The sequence below is a fragment of the Hemiscyllium ocellatum genome, chromosome 19, assembly GCF_020745735.1.
Source record: "Hemiscyllium ocellatum isolate sHemOce1 chromosome 19, sHemOce1.pat.X.cur, whole genome shotgun sequence".
NCBI lineage: Eukaryota > Metazoa > Chordata > Chondrichthyes > Orectolobiformes > Hemiscylliidae > Hemiscyllium > Hemiscyllium ocellatum.
This window is the reverse complement of record NC_083419.1, coordinates 56,213,051-56,227,738: the sequence shown is the minus strand read 5'-3', so window position 1 is coordinate 56,227,738 and position 14,688 is coordinate 56,213,051. Positions and strand designations below refer to the sequence as shown.

The 14,688-nt window shown below is 43.0% G+C and overlaps 1 protein-coding gene across 1 annotated transcript in view; it reads left to right on the top strand.

Moving 5' to 3' along the window:
• Window positions 1-10,812: 10,812 nt before the first annotated feature.
• Window positions 10,813-14,688, top strand: part of znf800a (zinc finger protein 800a) — a 114,946-nt gene continuing 111,070 nt past the window's right edge. Inside the window, exon 1 of the mRNA XM_060839490.1 lies at window positions 10,813-11,033. The gene's annotated coding sequence lies outside the window, so the exon portion shown is untranslated. The remainder of the gene's footprint in view (window positions 11,034-14,688) is intronic.

The following is a 14,688-nucleotide window of genomic DNA, read 5'->3' as shown; positions in this document are numbered from 1 at the left end:
CTCCCTGCCACCTGCTCTCTACCCCTCTCACTTTCCACTGGTTGCCACTGAAATGACTCCACAGATGCTTGTATTCCATCACCAAGTCACCCTTTACTTTTACTGGGAGGGTCCTTGGCATTGATCTAGTTCCCTCAGAGCCAGCTCTCAGAGTGAACGGGATGTCTGACACTCGTGTTCTTATCTGTCAGCAAGGGCTCCCTGATTGGACTGGATTAATAGCCACAATCAGGGAACTCATATTCGATGAGGTCCACCTGGTTGAACTTATTGCTATCATTGCATACCTCCCCCTCTGAGTCTGAGGAAATTGGTCGGTTCTTCTTCTTCTTGCAGCTCCTTCTGTGGTATTTTAGTACTGGGTCAGGTTCCTACAAAGCTGCCTCTGGTACAGGCAGTGGGTAATGCACAGTTGCTTGCCTCTTGTGCCCAGAGCACATTGGAAGAAATTAATTCTCTTCTTCAGGCGGCAAAGGTTTTGATGCAGCAAAATCTGCCATGTCCATCTCAGATTCCAAGGTATCTTCAACACTTGATAGAAACGGAGAACCCATGAGTTCTGGAACCATCAGAAAGGTTGTTGAGGAACATGTTTTGCCCCTTTACCATTTGTGAGTTTCCAGCTTTCTTGTAGTCCACATGCTTGTTCAGGATCGCCGCATCTACCTGAACTTTGTACATAATTGGACGCATTGACCATCCCTCTTACCCATCTAGAGACATTCCCATGGTTCCTACATCAACATCTTGCCCCAAAGTAAAATGTCTCTCTCGATTAGCAGAGTCTTGTGCCCAGCATTGGGGATCCCCCAAGTCTGGGAAGATCAGATTTAACCTGGTGCAGAGTCTGAGTATGGACTGGTCTTTTTACCAAACGATTGGATGATGGATGGTATGGAATTGTCCTTATATTGCCAGCAGAAGGTAGGTCAATGCACCTGCATTTGGTAGTTGACCTCCTGGATTGTGTTCCAACCTGTAATTACACAAACTTAGTATTAGAGCCCATCACTCAATTTGGCCTGAAGCTATAGCCAAATTGAGTAAGCCATTTTGAAAAGATCCAGCAGGGATTTGTGGACTGTTATTATTACAAATTTACATTTGTAAGAATACCTGTAGAGGTATTTGTGGAACTTCCCAACTCCAAATATGACTGCCAAACCTTCCTTCTCTCTCTCTGGGGGTATTTACGCTTTGCTTCAGCCAAAGTCCTGGATGCATACGCTATTGGGCATTCTTCTCCGTTGAGTCACCTATGAGCTAATACTACCCCAATTCCATACTGGAGGGCATCGCATGTCAATACCATAAGTGACTTAGAATCATAGTGTGACAACACCTGAGATGATCATAGCTGTTTCTTCACTTCCCTGAAAGTTGTGGCTTGGCTACATGACCATTTCCACGGCTGACCCTATTTTAAGAGTCAATGCAAAGGTGCCAGGATTGAGGCCAGGTTTTGTTTGAAAGTTCCATAATAATTCACCAGCCCAAGGAAGTTCCTAAGCTTCAATAAAGACATGGAGTTGGGGCACCTCTGGTCAACCTCACTTTATCTTCCCAGGGGTATAACTCCATCTTGTCAACTCTGTAGCCCAAGTTGGTCAATTGAAGTACCTGGAAGACATCTGTTTCCCTTCTAAGGCACTGCCTGCCTAGGAGACATCTAAGGATTATGTCCAAGTTCTCTAAGTGCTCCTCATTGGTCTTCCCTGTTAGTATCTTCTCTGTTATCTCGATAAATAGCGACCGGGGTAGACCTTGTAAAATGACACTGAAGAAAAAGAACAGGAAATGTTATCACCAACCTAAGGAAACCCAAACATATAAATAGAAAGCAGGATACACCAACAGTGCTTCATCCAGAGGCTCACTGAAGATGTTACCTAGCATGGTGCCGAAACGTCTGAAAATGAACCTTCCAGCTCAGCTAGCAAACCTACATCCAGCTCCTGGAATGCTTAATACTTAAGATATTTTTCACACCAAAGGTGCTCTTACTGCAAGGAGTTTCTGGTTTATATGTCTGGTCTAGAGTTATTCAGTGAACTGTATCGTCATGCTAACCATATCAAACTGGTCAGCACTTTCATCTCATTTTATAAATTGGCATTTTCTTCCAAAATTGGGTTCTTATGTCCCGTTGGACTTTGTGTCTCTTTAACAATGATAAAGTCCATTATATATATTGTCATCACTTGGATTAATTTGATAGTTTCATTATTGTGCCTAACTTATTCATATTGCTCACCACAATTCATTAAAAAGAATAATAATAACTTGCAGTGACAAAGCGCTTTTAAAATAGAAAACATCTCACAGGGCCCGTATTAGACCAAATATAATGTTGAGCCCCATGAACAAATATTAGTGCAGGTATGCTTTCAGTCAAGGCTTAAGCAAAGAAGAAACATAGCAAATAGGAGGAATAGACCATTCAGCCCTTCGAGTCTGCTTCACCAGTCAATATTATCATGACTGATGATCCAACTCAGTAGTACTCTGTTCCCTCTTTCTCCCATAGCCCTTAATGCTAAAGGGATCAAAGTTTATGTCAAACACATTGTTGAAAACATTCATTCAACAAAACATCTTGTATTATTTCAGCAGTCGAAGCATCCAAATGTTTTGTTTATATTAGTAATATTAATGGATCATGTTGTCCCCAGTGGTGTGGTTGCAGAAGGGCCATATTTTCTATAATCAAACTTCAGACTGATTTTTGATCCATAAGGAAGTAAAAAGTTATGTGGGCCAGGCTGAAATGTGGGTAAAGGTCATAATCAGATCAGTCACTATCTTATTAAATAACAGCACTGCCCTGAGGGCCAAATGTTCAATATTTGTTCCTATCTATTCCATTCATATGTTCTACCCTGGATACTTATTTTCCATAGTTCGGGCAGGCAGCCTTTGCTCTGGAAGATATTCTAGAATTGTGCTAAAAGACCATGTTGTAAAGCATTCTAAAGGTAGGTTATGGATCTCATCCTAGTCAAGTAAAAGGGCAGGATGTGACAAGGACACTGGAATAAATCCTCAGCATGACAAATATTCTCATAAATCTGTACAGCTGACTACATTGATGTTCAGAAAGATTTCCAAGTTGGGTAAGGAAGCATCAGGTCTTACTGGCTGTATGTTAATCCTGTAGCCTTTGACCTGAAACAGTCAGGTAATTTTACAAGTTGAAGGGACCATCAGGAGAGTCAAAGTGATTGGCATACAATTGTATAATTATATTTTGGCCGGTATGGAGCAGACCAAACCACTTCAAAATATATCAAGTAGACAGTCTATACCCTAACGTTTTTCATATTTTCAAAAGAAGTGTAAGGCATGATATTCCAGATGCAATCTGATTGGTCAAACTAACACACTTGAAAGAAAACACACAAAAAGAACAAAAAATTTAAAAAAAGAATTTGCTCAATTGTAACTCTATCGAAATGCTTAACAAAGTAATATCTTTATTATCTGTGACTAATTAATGGGGTGGCACGGTGGCTTAGTGGTTAGCACTGCTGCCTCACAGGATCCCAGATTCGATTCCAGCCTTGGGGGAGTGTCTATGTGGAGCCTGCATATTCTCCCAGTGTCTGCGTGGGTTTCCTCCAGGTGCTCCAGTTTTGTCCCACAGTCCAAAGATGTGCAGGTCAGGTGAATTGGCCATGCTAAATTGCCCATAGTGTTAGCTGCATTAGTCAGAGGGAAATGGGTCTGGGTGGGTTACTTTTCGGAGGATCGTTGTGGACTGGTTAGGCCGAAGGGCCTGTTCCCACACTGTAGGGAATCTAATATAAAAAAAACTGTTCCAATATAGTAACATCCCATAAACACATCCTTGGCAAAGGCAAGTTCAATAAAATAGATTATCTTTCATGTAATTCTAGCAGCAGGAAGAGAACCTGAGCTTTTAGCTGTTACAGAGAGAGGAATAAAAGCTTCCATATCCAGATTCAAGACCCCAGAACTAGAGAAGGTGCAAAACTTGACCTTCTCTTGGGAAATAAAGCAGGGCAGGTGACTGAGGTGTCAGTGGGGGAGCACTTTGGGGCTAGCGACCATAATTCTATTCGTTTTAAGATAGTGAGGGAAAAGGATAGACCAGATCTAAAAGTTGAAGTTCTAACTTGGAGAAAGGTCAATTTTGATGGTATTAGGCAAGAACTTTCGAAAGTTGATTGAAGGCAGATGTTCGCAGGTAAAGGGACGGTTGGAAAATGGGAAGCCTTCAGAAATGAAATAACAAGAATCCAGAGAAAGGATATTCCTGTCAGGGTGAAAGGGAAGGCTGGTAGGTGTAGGGAATGCTGGATGACTACAGAAATTGAGGGTTTGGTTAAGAAAAAGAAGGAAGCATATGTCAGGTATAGACAGGATAGATCGAGCGAATCCTTAGGAGAGTATAAAGGAAGTAGGAGTATACTTAAGAGGGAAATCAGGAGGTCAAAACGGGGACATGAGATAGTTTTGGCAAATAGAATTAAGGAGAATCCAAAGGGTTTTTACAAATACATTAAGGACAAAAGGGTAACTAGGAAGAGAATAGAGCCACTCAAAGATTAGCAAGGCGGCCTTTGTGTGGAGCCACAGAAAATGGGGGAGATACTAAATGAATATTTTGCATCAGTATTTACTGTGGAAAACGATATGGAAGATATAGACTGTAGGGAAAAAGATTGTGACATCTTGCAAATTGTCCAGATTACAGAGGAGGAAGTGTTGGATGTCGTGAAATGGTTAAAGGTGGATAAATCCCCAGGACCTGATTAGGTGTACCTGAGAACTCTGTGGGAAGCTAGAGGAGTGATTGGGCCTCTTGCTGAGATATTTATATCATCGATAGTCACAGGTGAGGTGCTGGAAGACTGGAGGTTGGCAAACGTGTTGCCACTGTTTAAGAAGGGCGATAAAGACAAGCCAGGGAACTATAGACCGGTGAGCCTGACCTCGTTGGTGGGCAAGTTGTTGGAGGGAATCCTGAGGGACAGGATGTACATGAATTTGGAAAGGCAAGGACTGATTTGGGATAGTCAACATGGCTTTGTGCACGGGAAATCATGTCTCACAAACTTGATTGAGTTTTTTGAAGAAATAACAAAGAAGATTGATGAGGGCAGAGCAGTAGATGTGATGTATATGGACTTCAGTAAGGCGTTCGACAAGGTTCCCCATGGGAGACTGATTAGCAAGGTTAAATCTCATGGAATACAGGGAGAACTAGCCATTTGGATACAGAACTGGCTCAAAGGTTGAAGACAGAGGGTGGTGGTGGAGGGTTATTTTTCAGACTGGAGGCCTGTGACCAGTGGAGTGCCGCAAAGATCGGTGCTGGGCCCTCTAATTTTTGTCATTTACATAAATGATTTGGATGCGAGCATAAGAGGTACAGTCAGTAAGTTTGCAGATAACACCAAAATTGGAGGTGTAATGGACTGCGAAGAGGGTTACCTCAGATTACAACAGGATCTGGACCAGATGGGCCAATGGGCTGAGAAGTGGCAGATGGAGTTTAATTCAGATAAATGCAAGGTGCTGCATTTTGGGAAAGCAAATCTTAGCAGGACGTATACACTTAATGGTAAGGTCCTAGGGAGTGTTGTTGAACAAAGAGACCGTGGAGTGCAGGTTCATAGTTCCTTGAAACTGGAGTTGCAGGTAGATAGGATAGTGAAGAAGGTGTTTGGTATGCTTTCCTCTATTGGTCAGAGTACTGAGTACAGGAATTGCAAAGTCATGTTGTGGCTGTACAAGACATTGGTCAGGCCACTGTTGGAATATGCATGCAATTCTGGTCTCCTTCCTATTGGAAAGGTGTTGCGAAACTTGAAAGGGTTCAGAAAAGATTTACAAGGATGTTGCCAGGGTTGGAGGATTTGAGCTACAGGGAGAGGCTGAGCAGGCTGGGGCTGTTTGTCCTGGAGCGTCAGAGGCTGAGGGGTGACCTTATAGAGGTTTACAAAATTATGAGGGCATGGATAGGGTAAATAGGCAAAGTCTTTTCCCTGGGGTCGGGGAGTCCAGAATTAGAGGGCATAGGTTTAGGTGAGAGGGGAAAGATATAAAAGAGACCTAAGGGGCAACTTTTTCACGCAGATGGTCGTATGTGTATGGAATGAGCTGCCTGAGGATGTGGTGGAGGCTGGTACAATTGCAACATTTAAGAGGCATTTGGATGGGTATATGAATAGGAAAGGTTTGGAGGGATATGGGCTGGGTGCTGGCAGGTATGACTAGATTGGGTTAGGATATCTGGTCAGCATGGACGGGTTGGACCGAAGGGTCTGTTTCCATGCCGTACATCTCTATGACTGTATGGCTCTATAACTGCTACTGAAAACTAAAACTATAAAAAAGGCCAGTTCATTGGGAGCTTGACCCCACCCATTCAGGCTGCTTCTACTGTTCCAACATGAAGCAAACCTCCAAGGCCCACAAGCTAGTTGCTTTATTGGTTTTGGAGCACACTGTTTGTCACCACTATTTCAACCTTTCTTCATACAAAATCTGGACAAAATATACCTCTTAAAGCCGTAGTGTCATCATATCTTGCCAGGTGAAATCTTTCCAATTTGGGTAAGTGCAGATAGTGTCCAACTCGAAATATTTATGAAATAAATAGCACTTTTTTTGGAGTAGTCAATTGCTGTTTTCCAGTTCTGATCAAATACATGTATGCTCTTTTGGGGTCATTACTGGTGAGCTGGCATGTACGAAGGTATATGGTTGATATATTTAGTCACTTCATAGTAAAGATGAATAAGAAATTTACTAGTAAAGCAGCTAAAGTTGCTTATACAGTTTCTCAGTCTCTTTTGCTCCTATGTATCAGTTGGAATGATCTACTGTTAATAATTTGACAAGAGGCTAGATGATTAGTTTGAATTAGTAATTTCTGTTCTTTCTCGAGTTACTGGGTTTAGTCAGCTATTGTTCTCACCAATTGTCAATGTCCCTGTTTCTTAATCTATTCAGTCTGTTATTTAATAGCATTTTATTGTTTGATTTCTTGCAAACCAGTCTGTGAGAGCAATGTTAAGGTTCTGTACTATCAAGCAATTATAATGAACTTTATCATAGTTCCACAATGTATACTCGTCAAGAAACTAATGTATGCTAATCTGTCTCATTGCACAAAATTAGTTGTGTGTCTTATGGTATGAAGATTCATATATTGTCATTTGTAGATCAAACAATTCACATATTTTATTTTTTGTTGCATCAGTGACCTGGTGAAAAGGATTACTGCCAAGATTTGATGTTTATATCTTTGAATAAACAGTAATATTTATGACAGCTTTGACATCCTGATCAAATTTGATTGCTGCTTCATAATTGTTCTATGTATATGAATACTGAGCTAGCGACTAAACAGTTCCTGGCCAGATAAACCGTTGGTGTAGAGGATGATCTGCCGCTTTATATCCTATGGATTTGTTCTATGTCCATTTATAAAATGATGATTGAAATCCATCTGGGTCAAGCCAGACCTGAGAGAAATCCACATTTCAGTCATGCCATGGTTTTGGTGGTATCATTCTGATTGTCAGATGGACAAACCCAAATTCTAGACTGCTGTTTTGTTTCGATTTTCATCTTCTTCTTAGACAGTCCCTTAGTTCATTAGGCTCAAAGATAACAATGCATGATCTGCAGATTCTGCCACATATGTGGTGCTCAAAGGGCTGGGGAAGTAAGCTGTTGAGAGGATAATGCACTCTCTTCAATGCCTTCCCTTTGGCTTTTGATAGTCTCAACAATGTCTCTTAATGAGTTTAGTGTCCTCTGAATAAACATTCTCCATTTTGGTCAGTCACATGCCAGGCATGTCCATATTTGATCTCCTCAGGGATGCTTTGAGGACATCCTGAAAGCCTTTCCATTTTTGTCTGGAACTCTCTTTCCATGGCACCGGTTATGTAATATTCTGTAGTGGTCTCTATTTTGTTTTTCATACTTTGATACGGCCATATGCGCTGTAAGATTTGACATTCCAATTTGCCCAACTTAAGTGTCAATGAGTGAATTAATTAGATTGTAGATTTCTGAAATTTGTGACACTATGAGTAGGCCAAAAGCACTAGAATGATTTATCTACTGCAGCCTTTAATTTGTTGTGGAAATGCCAAATTTTGGCATTGTGAGGAATGAGACTGCTTTGATCTTCAACATACTCTGAGAGTTGATTCCTTCAATACCTGCACAAATAAAACAGCTGACTGCAGTTGTATTTTTTTCTAGAAACTGAATTTAAATTTGGAAATACAATTGCACCAAAATAGTTATACTGTGTACGTGCAAGAGTCATGGGAGTCAATCTCTATGTTGCTAAAATTTGGAAATGCTGGCAATGTGAGTTATGACTAGGTGGAATGACCCAAATAAACATAATGATCGGTGTTAATTGGCTAAATGGTAAGGGTTTGAAGTGGGCAAAATTTTAAAGCAAACTATGTAAGTTGCATTTGCGATATGTCAGAGTAATTGTTCTAGTAATTCATGATGGATTGGAAGCTTTTATATCGATTGTGGTAATAAACATTGATCAGATCAGTAGGTAGAAACACTTTCCACATATTCTAAAATATTTAATTGGAACAATAGCCAAGAACCTGAATTTATAGTTTCCTTGTATTGGAAACTATATTTTAACCATCTGAAACACTCAATCCCCACTTGTGCAGGTAAGGTGATAACTCTACATTGAAGAAATATAGTATTGTGATTGTATCAATTCAAGTAATATATGAATGTTGATAAACAACATACTGTCAGTGCATTCTTTTTGAAAAAAAATCTTCTGAAGACCATTCAACATATAGTACTTGTAATTGTTTTCACAAGTTTCAGTAAGGCTCTTAAACATTGAAATCAGGAATATTACATTCACTAAGCATACAATAAACTTTTAAACATACATGCGGATCATGAAACAAACAAAAACAGAAAGCACTGGAGAAACTCAGCAGGTCCAGCAGCATCTGTGGAGAGAAAAACAGTGTCAAATGTTTGAATCCAGCAACACATTGCCAGAACTGAAAAGCAGCCAGGAAATGTTGGTTTTTATAGGTGGAAGTGGGTACTCCAGCTGCTGGAGATCAGAGGAGAAAGTGAGGACTGCAGATGCTGGAGATCAGAGCTGAAAATGTGTTGCTAGAAAAGTGCAGCAGGTCAGGCAGCAACTGAGGAGCAGGAAAATCAACGGTTCAGGCAAAAGCCCTTCATCAGGAAATGTTGGTATTTATGCTGAAGATGGGGCGGGTTTTGTGGGGAGAGGGAGCAGATAAGAGTTTTGCAAACCACTAGCTCATGGGACATGCGTCCAAAGATGTGCATGTTGAGAACGGCCTGTTCAGTCTCAAGAGCATCCGTAGCATTAACTCTGACCCTGGTTAGATGTCATCCTTGAATCGAGGGACAATTTCTAACGATAATATGATTCTGAAGCCTCCAGAACAGTAACAGTGGTGCATCTTCCTGATATTGAGCATTATTTAAGGATCACATCTGGTCCAAAAATCCAGTAGGATTTTAAATTAATTTATGTTTCCTTGCTTAATGTTGTGCAATGAACCCTTTATTTGCATTTTTTGCAGCCTTTCAATGCAATGGTGAAATTCTTTGTTCTGATTTTAACAGGTCTATGCAGGACCAAACTATTGCTTGTTTCTTGTTGAGGATACTGAGATGGCCAAAACCCTAGAATCCATAGTTGATTTAGAAAGAATATTACTGGTGTAATTTTACCTAGTCAAGTATAAATTCTGATCATATGTTCATAATGCCACAAAAACATTATTCAAACAATAGGGGCAGTTGTTTGATACATAGATTGTCAAACGTGGTAAATTGTTTGAATTGTGATGAGGAGGTGGTTTACAAATTTTGTAGTTTTTTTCTGCTCTGCAAATTGTCTTTGTGAAGTGTAAATACTTGCAAATACAAACTGATTTGTTTTAAATACTCTCCAGAGATTAAACCAGTGGCAAATGCCAATTTGTTAACTTGAATTGTTTAAAAACATCTAACTTAACAACAATTCTTTCATTCAGTAAAAATTAAAACACGACAATCCCGATAATTCTGAATCAATGACTTTTTTGACGATAAACTGAAGTTACTTTGAATTGACCGATCAGGCTGAAAATGTGACCAATTTCTATGCACCAAGTCCCAGTTTTTGCAAATCCTCCAAAGATTAATTTACGATTATATCATAACAAAATAATCCAAATTAATAACACTCTTGGGAATATTTCTAAATTTGTTTGTTAAACATTCAATTTAATGAAAACTTAAACGACACTTTTGAGATTTGAAGGACATCCAAAACTGAAATTAACATCCACAAGGAAAAAAGTCAAGAGGTTTACAGAGAAGATGGAAATGAAATCTCCCTTCCTGTCCTGAAAAATATAAAAGGGCAAAGGGCATATTGAGCCCTGACCTTCGCAGGTATTTTATCCTGTTCTGATGGGCTATTTTCACTGTTTGCTGATGTGTGATCGCAGATATTTGCGTTTTGTTTTTGCGCAAAGCAAGGTTACAGAATCATGTGTGTGTATGTGGGATATATGTGTGATAAAAGGCAGCCCAGCAGCAATCACTCAATCTCCATCCAGTTGCGTGGGTTCCCTGAATCCCTTTGACAGACGGTGCTCCAGCTCTCCACACACAGAGTCCGTGTGTCCTGGGTCTCAGCATTTCAGCACAGCTCGGTGTACTCTGGAGTCAGCCTTGTGTGCGTGTGTCTGTGTTTCCAGTCGACAACTGGATCATTCGCCCCGGACATCGCGCTGAGGGAAGAGGGTGGGTAAGACCTCAAGCAGATCCTCCCCTTCCAGCGCCGTCAGCAGCCTCTCCACACAGCAAGAGAGGGAACTGAGGGGAGAGGAAGAACCTTCCCCCCCCACCACTGATCCCCTCCCCCTCTATTTATACCTCTCTCTCTCACACACGCACACAAGGAGAGGCAGCTGCAGTCGAGCGGGAGAAGGGGACCGTCACTTCCTCCTTTCTGCTCCCAGGTGAGACCTAAGCGAAGCCGGGGTTTGGGGGCCTAGTGTTTGCGCGCTGCGATCTCGAACTTGGAAGTTGTGGAACGGTGGATTTCCGTCTTGGGCTGAGTTGACAGAAAATGGCGCCCCTGGCTCTTGACAGGGGCAAGAGTAGGGGGAGAGACAGAGACAGAGACAGAGACAGGAGCCAGGGGTCGGAAGCTGCTTCTGTGTCCGGGAGTGTGTGCGCGCAGCGGGCATTTCTGCAAATAATATAAATGCGCCACTGCGTGTGTGTGTGGATTTATATTTACGAGTCGCAGAAAGTTGATTTTTTTTCAGAAAAAGGAGAGGCATGCACAAAAGGTCGCTGTTTGATTTTTTTTTGCAAACATTTTTGCCTCTTGTTGCAATTTTGCACGCACACACACACAAAACCGTTTTAAAGGCAAAGAGCTAAAGATGATTTTTCTTCCCTTTTTTTGTAACACAAAGGAATCAACTGGACGTGGCACTGCGTCCTGCATTTTGCTCGCAAGCCCCGGGGCTCTGACAGGCGCGTAAAGGCGGAAGAGGGTTACCCCGGGTACCCGTGCGCCAAGCTGCCGCTCACTCTCTCTCTTTCTCTCTCTCTCTCTCTCTCTGTGTGTCTTTGGAGAACCGTGCGGGGGCCCCCAGGAGGCGAGCGGCCGTCAAGGGCGCACGGGCAGCGGGCGAGCTCCAGGCGGTACCACTTGGCACCGATATCCACCCCGACAGAACAGCCCTGGCTCCCCCACCCCGTCTCCTCCCCCTACCTCCACATCATTGGCAACACTCGCCTTTTTTTTGTGTGTTCAACATATTTCGCCCTCTTCAGATTGCTGGCAATTTCAGGAGATATTTTTAAGCGCCAGCTTTTTTTTTAAAGGAAAAGATGCTGTTTCCTTCCTTTCCCCCCCCCCCCCGCTCCTGTTTTATTCCAACCCCCCCTTCTCTTTTATTTTGCGCCGCAGTCTCTCACGCGAGCGTGGGGCACCATTTGGTGCGGGGCTGACAACGTCTACGTTTTGTCGCCTGCAACCGTGTGGCTTCGATCAAGTTAATCTGCCCTTTTTATGAAGCGGTCCAAATTCGAGTCTTTTTTTTTGGGGGGGGGTAGGGGTGTGGGTGGTGAAACAGTTGACAAAGTAGCTCCACAGAGGATTTCTCCTCCCCAACCCCCTCCCCCCCGGTCTTTTCTTTTGCATTTCCCCGTCCCTTTTTGGATAACAGGGCGATACAGATCGCGAAGGGGGGAAATAAAAAGAGACCGTCGTGTGCGCCCGGGCGGTGGCAAGGCGATGAAGCTTTCCAGAATTTAAAGTGAGGATCAGAGAGTTAGGGTTGCTTGAAGATAAGTTTTTTTGGGGGGGGGAATAAAGAAGGGGGGGAATGTGTCAGGTGAAGCGTGTTTTTGATTATTTGCACTAAAGTAGCCGAGACTGGAACTGCGCAACCGGAATGTTGCCTTGCGCACACTCGGAGCTGACATCTTGTATCCAGTGGGTTGGGGCTCTCGGAGTCTGGGTGTTGCCTCATGCTGGCCCCGGCTCGATACAATGTATCCGCCGCCGGCTGCAACTTTGTATCCACCGCGCCCTTCCAACACACAACACCTCACACTCTCTCTCTGTTCGGAGTCTCGCTGTATTTTCCAAAGTGTGGTGTGTGTGTGTGTGGAAAGGAGGGGTGAGGTAAATTGGGGAGAGGGGGGCGGGGGTGGTTGCTGTGTGTCAGGGTTTGCTTTTGGAGAAGGGAAGCTTGCGAGGGGGGAAAACATGGCACAGAGTCCCCCTCGCTCTTTTTTCTCTCTCTCTCTCCTCCCATGGCGTGAAGGAGACACCAGGAGAGGGAGGGACACCGTCCAAGTGGAACTTTGTGAGGGCAGCGACGAAGCCTTTTCTTTTTTTTAAAAAAAAATAAAGTGAGGGCTACCGCCTCGAGTTCGATGTTTGCCCACCCTCCACCCCTTCCCGAGAAGCGCGCTGAGAGGCGAGGGTACCCACTTGGAAGACAGAGGGGTCAAACGCGGTTTAAAGCGATGGGTTTTTAGCGCTAATGTTCCGGTGGATCGTAATGGGGTGTGCAGCTGTCTGTTGAGAGTTGTGCCCACATCTTGTTTCCCCCCCCGAGCTGAGCTAATACTCAGGTCACGCCGAATGGAAATTGCGCCACTATTCCGCCGCCTGTTACAGAGGTTGTCCGCTTCTGCCACCCCCTCAGCACTGAGGCCGCACCAGCCTCCCGCTTCCTTCCCCAAACACCACCCCCCCCCCCCCCCCTTGTACTTTCGGGCAGACGGGCCGGGGACGGCGGAGCAACCATTCCTGCCAATTCTCTTAATGAAGAAGTTTTTACAGTGGTCTGCTCTAAGCTGCGTTTCCCCGTCATGGCCAATCTCATGGGCGGGGATGAAACACTTTGGGGTTCCCTGTGGCCTCCGGTAGAGAGAAAACGTCTTAATTTATTTATATTAGCTTCGTGGCTTTCCCACCCCCCCCCCCCCCCCCCTCTTTTTGGGTTGCTTTTCGGGCGACGAAGGAAGGACGGTCTTTGCGTTATTGAATGTTGAGATTTGCGTCATTTTAAACTGAGAACTATACTGTCAAGCGCCTTGTGGCTTCAGTTTTAATGAGTCGTGTCAAACGTCATTAGAATATCCATATCGGATATTAAGGAATGGCATTTCAAAGCTCAACTCCAGCGTGTTTTTTGCTTTCCAGGCTGTTTTTTTTTTGTGTGGGGGGGGGGAGGGAGAGTGGGGTGGAGAGTCATTATCAAAGTTGATACCTGCAGAGGGTACACTAGTTGTTCCCTGACAACGAGCACAAGCGTTACTTGAGGATAGGACATTTTCTGTATGGCATAGTTTCAAGTCCTTTTTTTGTGCATCACTGTTGCCAGTTCTCTTGTGAATTTAACCGCAAGTATCAGTGGATGCACTCCTCTCTAGGCCTCTGCCTCTATGATGTGCTACCTTTGAAATTGAAACATTGTTTTGTGTTTACTGTAGAGTGTGAATTCGAATGTTGTGATGACCAGAAGCAAAAATGATGCTTCAAAGTACAGTACCAGCCCTCCTTTTAGACTGTTTTCCCCACCAGTTTCGTTTTAAATAACAAACTATTTGCTGTTCATTATTCTGCCTTACAGATTCATTGACATTTTTAAAACAATTTTTATGTGTTCCAAGGGAATCTTGTGGAAGAGCAAATTGATTGCAGTAATTAGTACCAGCAACTATCCTGTCAGGTAACTGAGAGAAATGCAGGAAGAAACTTTTTTCTGTGTCTGGAAAGTAAAGTCTGGTTGAGTGGGAGGGGAGGGATGACATGCAGAGTCCCAAGTTTTTAATGCACTGTGTTTTTTGATAGAAGGTTGGGAAGAGGCTTCTTCGGATATCAAATATTTTTATAAACAAAATTCTGTTAACTGTTTGACATTTTAGCGAACCCCGTCTGGTGTTTGAGTAAGTGCTCTGATTCAGCACTGCACTGTGCCAGGCTGCCAGATCCTCAGTGTAATCTCTTCTCCCTGATGAATTAGGCAATCCTACTTCATGATACTCCTGAGGTTACTCCAAATGAACACAGTGCTCTTTGGCTAGCTAAGTGAAAACAGTTGCACCTTTTTGATTTTACTCTTGATGGCAAGTTGCTTTGTT